Below are 10,648 nucleotides of genomic sequence, written 5' to 3'. Positions count from 1 at the left end.
TATAAGAGAAAATAATAGAAAATGGAAGAGAAAATAAAAGAAAATGGAAGAAAATGAAAGAATAAGAAAAAATGTGAGAAAATAAAGAAAATAAAAGAAAGAATAATGAAATAAAATGGAAAAAAAATTGAAGAAAATGAAATGAAATAAAAGATTAAAAAAAAAAGATATCAATAAAGAGAAGAAATAAAATAAGAGAAAAATGAAAGAATGAAAAGAGAGAAGAGAGAAAATGAATGAAATGATAAAAGGAAATAAGATATGCGGATATATAATAAGTAAATTAATAATAGATTTAGTAACAGATTGAATGTATTAAAAACATATTAGTAAGAAATTTAATAATGAATTCAAAATTTTAGATTAATAACTGATTATTGTCGTTACTAAATTAGAAAAAATGTTAGATTTCAAAATAAAAATAAAATAATTTTTTAAAATAATTTTTTAATTAATAATAAATTTATTGAAGGATTATATCCGAAAAAACATGTTAAATTTCAAAAAATAAAAAGTTAAATTTTGTTCCAGAAATAATAACATTATTATTACTAAATTGGTAATAGATTGCATTCTCTATTTATTATAATTTATTTATTTAATAATCAATTTAGTAATAGATTTAAAACATCATTAATTTTTTATTAATTTAATAATAAATTAGTAACGAATTTCAAATTGATTACTGAATTAGTAAACAATTTTATTAAATAAGTAACGAATTACAAAATTTGTTATTAATTTATAACCACTAATATTCATTACTATTCTGATAAATTTTAATAATAAAATCATTTATCCTTAACATATATAATAGTTCTTGATAAATAATTACAATTCAAATATACATACCTAGTAATCAATGTGTGACATTTACAAATTTTATCTATGTACTTGGACGTATTAATTTTATTATCCATCAAGTTTTTTCGCTTAATATAATTTAAGCAACATTTGTGTATTCCGAGAAGCCTACTAGCTAAATTTTGCTTGACATTTTCTATGTATCATATTTTGCCCTAATTTTTAGGTTTAATGCATGGGTAGCTAGGCAAAGGACTATAGAAGCCCTAATCTATAGTTGGTGGGCAGCAGCCTAAACAGCTGATTTGAAATGAAATGTCAAAAAAATTTTTAAAAAAATTGAAGAGAAACAGAAATACAGCCCAGAAATCTCTCACACGAAACACCAGATTTGCTATGCTGTTTATTAATGTATAGCTTTCTTCAAATGGAAACCCAAATGTTCACAGCCTACTCATCGTATAGCCTTCTTTCAGTTTCCCCCTTTTCTTCTATATATACTCATACACGTTATCTCACTTTTCTTTAATTTGCTCCTCCTTTTCCTTCTTTTAATATTCATTTCTATGAAAAATTCAACCACTTGCTTCAATTTATAAGGATAAAAAATTTTATTCTTCGTTGATTAGGGTTTGATTTCATCGAAAAATACACAACCCTTATTTCATAAATTACTATAAATTATAAGTCTGTTCTCTAATTAAAGATTTTAAATTTGAATATTGGGTATAGAGTATATCTAGATTTTATGAAGAAATTTTAATTTTTTAATGAGGCTGTTAGGTATAAATTTAAATTAATTTAATAATTTTTTTTAAAAAATAAAATATGATGTGGATATTAGGTATAAAGTCATGTGGAGAATCTAGCATAAATTAAATGGTTGCAATCCAACAAAACACAAAGACATACGAGGAGAGGAAGAAGGTGTCGTGAGTTGAAATAATGAAGAATTTTTAGGTAATCGTGTAGTAAAGTGATGCCAAACAAAATCACATCTGAGAAAAAATCTCATCGAGAGCTGAGAAAAAGATTAGCTTTTTTTATTTTTTATTTTTACTTCACACCAAGAATAAATCTGTAATCTGTAATCTGTAATCTGTAATCTATGATCAGAGTCTGAGTTTGACAACAACTGTGGGGTTCTTGTTCTTAAGGGTAAAACAAAACCTTCCATCAACTTCCCATTAAAGCTCACCTCTCTTTTCTTTCTACGTACCTCTGCAACTCTCTCTATCACTCCCATAATTATTAAAATTTACCTTTAAACTATAAAGAAAGAAAATCCAACTGTCAGCTTCTGTGTCTGAAACACAAGGCAGTGAAACTTAACGTAGAGTAAATGGGTGAGTTTTTGATCGATTTCAAAGATTGTTTTTATTATTTTTATTTTCTCTTCTCCCTATAGATCTCTTTCTCTGACCATTTTGTTCAATCTGATTTGACCCCCATGACGCCATTGCCTCTTCATCCATCCAAGAATATGTCTTTTAAGCTTTTCATATGTCCATTTCTCATGATTTTGAAAAAAAGTTATAGATTAATTATTTTACTAACAATGTTGATTAAAATGAGAAATATATTTAAGTAGAAAACTATATAATTATTTGTCACCTTTCATTTATTTATCAAGTACGTGGTCTTGTAGAATAATATTGGCAGCAGCCTGTGAAATCTAATAATTTCATCTCATTCAAGGGATGCATAATCGATTTCTTGACTACCTATACTAAATTATAAGAGATCATCTTTGATATTTTCTTCTAAGGCATGGTATCCAATGCATTTTGCAAACCCATGAATTAAAAAAAAAAAAAAAATCATTTCTAGTAGGAGAAATTACACAGACTTCTAAGACTTGTCTCATTTCCTCCCTAATTACTATCATTGCCTATCAACAGAAGATAAATATTGTAAAATTTAAAAGAAAAAAGCTATGGCTCAGTGAGTGGAAAGAAAATGGCTTATATTAAATGGGAATCCTGGTTGATAGCAGAAGCTTTAGGTAGGTGTCAGGAGGGCAGTGGAGTTAGCTACAGATAGAGGGAGATGGGATGATAGAATCAGATTCCAAGATTATTGTTCACTCCATTGTGTAATGTTTGTCACCATCTCCTTGGAAGATACATTCAGACAGACAGCAGCTAATTTGGTTGAGGATACAAAAAGTTATGTTTGCAAACAAAACTCAGGCATTTTCAGTCTCTCATATTAGCGGGCAAGCTAGCAGCTGTCCTCGTTGGTTCTCCAAGTGTCTGCTAGACTTTGTTCTTGTCTCCCCTTCCTTATCAGCTACAATCTATCTTGTCTTTCTTTGATTTTGTATCCTTCTCTCTGTTTCAGTTCTTTCTCATGATGAAATTCTCTCTTAAATTAAAGAAATAAAATAAAGTAGAAGATTGGAACAAAACCAACATAGAGCTGCAGGCCCAATTGAAGGAATAAGATCATTTTGGTTTGGGCTTGGCTCAATTTCTCTTTTAAACTAAAGCTCATAGGAGAATAATACTCTTACTCAAGCCAATCGCAGCACCAAGGAAGGAGATGCCTAAAAGATAAACTCAGGACAAACGCATGCAACAATAGATCAAAGAGGGAAAAGGAGACTATTTTTTTCAAAAAAAATACAACAAATTTAGCCATTTTGGTGCAAAAAATTGAATTTAGCGATGTACTGTCTAAAACGCTAGCATGGATAATTAATTATTTGACTGCACGATATAAATATTGTGTCGGTCATAATTATTAAAATCAAACCAAATTAATTAATCATAATTTATATTTCTCTTCATTTATTAAATCGATCTAACCAACCTAATAATTATTAAACTCGAAAACTCTTCAACAGATGCTAATGATAAAAAAAAATTGAAAAATCAATTATATTTTTTTAAAATTTTAAATATTTTAAATTAAAATTTTTAAATCAAACCGCTCATTTTTAATAGGAAAAAAAAAATATTGTGTTGTCATTAAGGCTTGATTCTAAGATCTCTTAGAGTAACTTATACCTACCTCCTTTACCACTTGAAATACTTTTAATATTATTAAAATATTATCTATATCTTTAATTATGTTTACATAAATAATTATTAATCTATAATTAATGATTATAAAAATAAAAATACAATTTAAATAAGCATATCTAATTTTTTAAATTAAATTAAATTATTAAACTTTTTATTTTTTATTTTTTTATAAAAAAATATAAATTTAATAATATATTAATTAAATTCCAGATCCATCCGATTGACTTTAAATTCTTATTTAAGATCGTGTTACATTTAATTTGACAAGGGTATATAATTAGGGGTGAGCATTCGGTCAGTTCGGTTTAATTTTAAACCGAACTGAATAAACCGAAAATCGAAATTTTAGTGTTTATGAAAACCGAATCAAACCGATTTTGGTCAGAAACCGAACCGGTTTGATCGGTTCGATTCGGTTCGGTTTAATCGGTTTCAATTTTTAATAATTTTTTTATTTTTTACACTTTATTTTTAATATTTTAAAATTTAATTAAAATATTTTAATTTTAATATGATTAAATTTCTCTATATTATTGAAAAAATATATTATTATCACTAATCGGTTTGATTCGGTTTTTTCTGATCAAAATCGAATCGAACCAAAATAACTGAAATTTTTGAAATTAAAAATCGAACCGAAATGTATAAAAAACCGAACTAAAATTTTAAATCGATTCGGTTCGATCAATTTTTTCGGTTTGAACCGAATACTGCTCACCCCTATATGTAATTGATTGTTTTGATTTCAAACCCAATAAAATTAAAATTAATTTTAGGTTTTAATCAAATTAAATCAAAATCAGTTATTTTTATTTTAAATTAAATCGAAATAAAATTAATTATTTTCTAATCAAATTTAATTTAATTTTTCAGTTTAAAAGTAAGATGAATTGTAATTTTTGTGAAATCGAAGTTATAAGTAAATGAATCTAACTGAAAAATTGAATTAGAATAAAAAATTAATTTTTAAATTGATTTATAAAAAATAAATTTAATTAAAAAATTAAACCGATTAATAATAAATAAAAAATTCAATGATTGGTTCATTTAAAATGTAGCGACATAAATTTTTAAATGTCAGTATATAATTAAAATTATTTGACATTTATACATGTATTATAAAATTTTTGACATTTGTATAATTAATCGATATTTATATTTTTAAATTGAAAGATTTTTATTAGTAAAAATCTATATGGCGACATAGTGTGGAGATATAATTAAAATTTGGAGACATATATGAAAATATTTTTTATTTGTATAATATATGAACGCCATATTCTTATTGATATTTGCATATCGCATCGAAAAATTTATGTCAAAATAGATGTATTTTATTGTAGTGAAATGCGCCATTGCAGGGAAGAAAAACTTGTGCATATCAATGCAAACAATCTCTTTTTAGGTAGAATAAAGTTTAAAGCTTATCTCATAAGATCCCGGTTAAGATGGTAGTGGTGAGCTTTTTGAGACTAGTTCCTCTAGCTACCATAGCATTCCCTTTTGTCGGATTGAGAATCAAAAGAAATGCAAAAGGATATATAACTTTACGACTAGGTGGGAGAAGTCTTCCTCTACCTAGAGAAACAAAAAGAAACCTTGTATTGAAATAGAAAATGGGCAAAAATTCAATAATTATAATTTTAAAAAATGCCCATATAATTAAGGGATTTGAAGATAAAGAAATTTTTAGCATTTAATATATGTATTTCGAATACTAAAATCGTTGATAGATGGACGAACCTATTGCTACAGAATTAAAACTTATATTCAAAATTATTAAGCTATGATGAATAATAAAGCCAAAAAGTAAATTTTTTCCCTAAATTATTTATGAAAATAATAAAAACAGAGTGAATCACTTTCTTCAAATATAAAAAGCTTTAATTAACTTTTTATATATACACACACACGTGCAAAGGTTTGTTGTGAGAAAATAATAAGGTAAATTACAAAAGCAGAATCCAAATCCTTACCTACGGCTTCGGGAACTGGTTGCCTACCTTACCAACCACAGCATTGCCCACGCCCACAGCTTTGACTGCCAAATTAATTTAATAACAAAAAAAAAAACAATTTATTTAGAGATATATTTTAGTGATAATATTTATATTTTTTTTGCATATTGTATAGTAAATAAATAAAATGTAAATTTTAAAATGTAAATAATTTAATCTAAAATAAATTTTAATAATAAAAATGATATATGATAAATTTTTCTCACTCTCACCTTTTACTATTTCTTAAATTTAATTTTTCCTTTTCCCTTTTCATGAAAAATCAATTGACTATCGATGAAAAAAAAAATATTATTGTCCCTATTAAGAATTGGTGAAAATATTTTTTAGATACAATTCAATCAAATTTCAAAATATATAGATTTTTTTGGCAGATTTATAACGTTTTTTAGAGATAATATATATTATGAAATTAGAGATAAAAAAATATATATTTCGATTTTTTAATAATGTTGATTTTAAAAATATAGTAAATGAGACTTTTAATTGTATAATCGGTTACTATTTATTTGGAATGAGATATAAATCAATAAACAAGAATTGGGAGGAGGCCTTTCGTTAGTGTAAAAGAGTATGTGTCTATTTTTGTAGTTGATTTTTTTTAAATTTTATTAATTCGGTTGTTTTATAAAGTAATGTAACATGAAAATTTACTAGTAATTATAAGTTTTCGGAATTATAAGACAATATCAGTTTTAAAATTTTATTCGAATTTTATCTCGTAAAAACTCTATTCCGTAATTTTGTTCAGAAGATTTTAATGATTTATACTCGAAATATGAAAAAAAACGAAGAATATCTTTATCAAATTATGGGGTTTAGACAGACACTTGAGAAGTATTTTTGCTAAATTATTTTATATATGGTTTGATTTTGAATAATTGTAAATGTTTGTTAGAGTTTAAAACTAATATTTCTATTAAATAGGTTCGTTGTAATACTATTCTAATTGCTCGTACTTTGATTATAAAATTTAAAAAAAATTGATATTTCTATTATACTTTAATTAGAAATATTTTTTAAATTTTAAAACTGATAATTTTATTAAATGGGTTGGTTGTAAAATGGATTTATTGTAATTTTCGCAATACTTACAGCTGAGATGGAAAATTACTGTGTTCACTAAAACCATATTTACAATACTGCAACTTAAAAACTACACTGCCCAGTACTTGCCGAGGAAATAGACCAAAAACAAAATTGCATAACAACAGCCACCTGATCTTTTCCGAGCTAGTCAAGCACAAGCCTCCTTTCTTGCTTTTGGTGCAATCACGAAGAAAGCTTCAAGGTCAGGCGGCTCAAAATAACCTTCCTTTGGCGGCATCCTTTTCTTCAAGTAAACCAGTTTCTTCTTCGGCGCCGGTGGACAGGCTAACGCCGTTGGTATTCTACTCTCCCAGCGTCTCGGTGTCTTGCACCCTTCATGATCCACTTCCATAATCTTGCAAAACAAGCTTTGAATCTTCAAAAAATCTCTAATCAAAGTGAAGAAGAAGAAAAAGAAGAAGAAGAAGACGAAGAAGTAATTGGGCTGGTTCCATTTGGGTTTGTTTGCAGAGTTCCATTTTATAGCCATAAGATAAAATGAGATTGTCAATGCCGCCTGGCGCCTTCTTCTTCGGTAAGGTGGCATTTGACATCACCAACGTGTATCACTTGCAACAATATATATTAATTTTTTTTAAAAAACTTAAATGTATTTTTTTAAAAAATAAATAGATGGAAATATTTTTATATACAAGATTAAATTTTTTGGCTTAAGAGTTGCGCGATTTTGATAATTTTTTCACAAATTAAATTAAAAAAAAAATTATTTTTTCGTTAATAAAAGGTAATATAATTAATAAATTTATCTTTTTATTTTAAAATTTTAACACTTTATTTTCCAAAATTAATGACTTCTCACGTGAAAATACTATTAATGAAATGAAAAATAATCAAATTACCTTTAATTCTTCTTTCCCTTTTACTCTCAACAAATTCTCTTTTTGTGTTTATTTTTTCATAGCTACATAGAATAGAAGTCTATTCACAAATTATAATAACTGAAATTTCAATTTTTATAAGTAAATAAAAATTTTAATAAATTTAAAATTTAAACTCAATAATCTAATAAAAATCAAAATAAATAAAATTTAAATTACGAAAATTAAAAAATCAACAGAACAATTCTTGCTCCCGCCGCCCGAATCTCACTGTCTCTCGCTACTCACCGTCGATTGTCGCTCGTATTTCGTGCTACTCTCATCGTCGACTGATCTATCGTCTACCACTCTTGTTAGCGCGTTGCTTCTTGTTTCTTGATGCTTTCGTTGTCCATCTTTCCCATAGATTGTATCGCTCTGGTTGCTTGTTGCTACCGTACCTGTTCATTTGACATTTGCAGCTCTAGTTGCTCGCGTCATCTGTCGCTTAGTTGCACGTCACTCGCTGCTGCTACTACATCTCTACCGCTTGTGAAGGAGAAAATAATTGTGATGGGAAAAAGATGAATTATGACGAAAAGAAGATGAAAAAAAATAAATGGATTTAGATTAAATTTTTGTGATGGAAAGAAGATGAAAAAAAAAAGGTTTAGATTGAATTTTTGATGTAAAGAAGATGAAAAAAATTTAGAAATTGAAGGATATAGTAATTTTTATTATTGATAAAGATATTTTTAAAAGTATATTTTAATTTATTTTTTTATTAAATTTAAAATTTTGATTTAATATAATTATTAGATGAAAAAATTTTAATTTTTAATGAAAAGATTTTAAAATTTAAGAAATAAAGCATTAAATTTTAAAAGTAAAAAAAAAAAAAGAATGACGCGTATCCTAGTCGGTAACGAATTAAAAGCGGAGCACACGTGAAGTCAAGTCTATGAGGACGAGGGTTAGTTTGGTCCGGTGCAAATGTTAAGTGCTTTGGATTCCAACTACGTCGTTTTCTAATAGGACGTGAGCAGTGAGTTTCTTGCCACACGTGCCAGCCTGAAAGTGACCTGGAATTGGTTCAGTTGGGAGACTTTTTCTTATATTTTTAGGGGATTGAAGACTCTTTTTTTTTCCTCTAATGAAAATGGGAGGTTTTAAAATTAAGAAACATTAATAACTAATAATGAAATTAATTCATAATTGAAAATTTAAATTAATAAAATAAGTGAATTACTGACTAAAATTTTTTTTTTGATAAATTAATAATTAATGTGTATTGACTATAATTTGCCATTCTAGAGCTGTTCAACCATGTTCCTGTGATGTCCATAGAGTCAGTGAGTTAAATTTCTACCTTATCCACGTTCTCTTTTCTTTTGGCTTTTTATTTTTTTAAATTTATCCTTTTCTATTTGTCTAAAATTTTTTATTTAAATTTCTCATAAATATAATTTTTTTAATTTTACTTTTTTTTTTTTTTATAGATATAGCAGATTGACTTGGACGCCTTGACTTTCAAATCTGTTGTGGCTTTCTTAATTTTTAGCTCCTAGCCCAGGTGGAACGACCTCCTATTTTGTAGTTTCATGGATGTTGTTTTTGCCATAGATTTTGTAGATCAAGAAAGAAAAAAGATTTACATAAGATTTAATATCACTATGTTAAATTTGAATTAAATCTAATTTACTTTAAAACTAATTTAAAAGGAGAATAGTATTAAATTTAGATCAGATCTAATTCACTTTAAAATTAATTCAAAAGGAATAGCTTTTAAAACGTATTAATTTTATTCTAAATAATTTAACAGTATTTATTTATTATTTTTTTATATAAATTTAAAACTTACAGATTAAATTTTTAATGCGTTAACTGCATTATTTACTCTGATACTTTTGACAGCTTAAATAAAATAGAAAACATCTGTTTGATTAGGAATGAATAATATTTAATTCAAATTGAAAAAATTAATCGAATTGAATTAATTAAAAAATTTAATTTAATTTTTTATTCATTTTGATTCGATTTAATTTTTAATTTTAAAAATTTCAATTATTTCAATTTAGTTGAATTTTAATTAAAAAAAAATTTAAATCAAACCGATTAGTGATAATCATATAGAGATTAGATGATATTAAAGTTAAAATATTTTAATTAAATTTTAAAATATTAAAAATAAAGTGTAAAAAATAAAAATTTATTAAAAATTAAAATTAATTAAATCGAACTGAATCAGACCAATTCAGTTCAATTCGATTGATTCAATTTGATTTTCATAAATATTAAAATTTTAATTTATTCCGTTAGATTTAATTTTAAATTAAACTCACCAAATAGTTACTGTCTTTTTTATGATGCACAATGATTAAATATTTACCCTTATTAGGATTGGAGGAAAATAAAAACCTTCTTTCTTTAATTGAGCGAAAATAATAAGAAAAAATAACATAACTTTTATTATCCCACATTTATTAACCTCTCCATTTTGAAGAGAAAATAACAAATTGGAGAAAAGTTACTAACCATGAAATTACAATTCCAATTTTATTAACTTATTAAAACTTGAGAGAATTTTAAGGGGTAAAATTGTAAAATTATATGTCATATTTTTTTTTATCTCTATTTTTTTTCTTTTCAAATAAGGTAAAATATTTTTATTTTATTTTCCTTTTCTTTATTTTGCTCTCATCTAAATAAGAAAAAGAAAAATAATAGAGAATGATTTTTCTTTTTAAATAATAGAGATAGATAATATTTTTTTCTATTTAATTTGTTTTTTTGTATTAAATAAAATATTTTGATTCTTACATTGTATAAAAATACACCATATGCAAAAATATTCTTATAACGGCTACATTGGCGTCTCAGACCAAATATC

This window comes from Manihot esculenta, chromosome 7, assembly GCF_001659605.2.
Source record: "Manihot esculenta cultivar AM560-2 chromosome 7, M.esculenta_v8, whole genome shotgun sequence".
Lineage (NCBI taxonomy): Eukaryota > Viridiplantae > Streptophyta > Magnoliopsida > Malpighiales > Euphorbiaceae > Manihot > Manihot esculenta.
Note: the sequence above shows the minus strand (reverse complement) of the source record.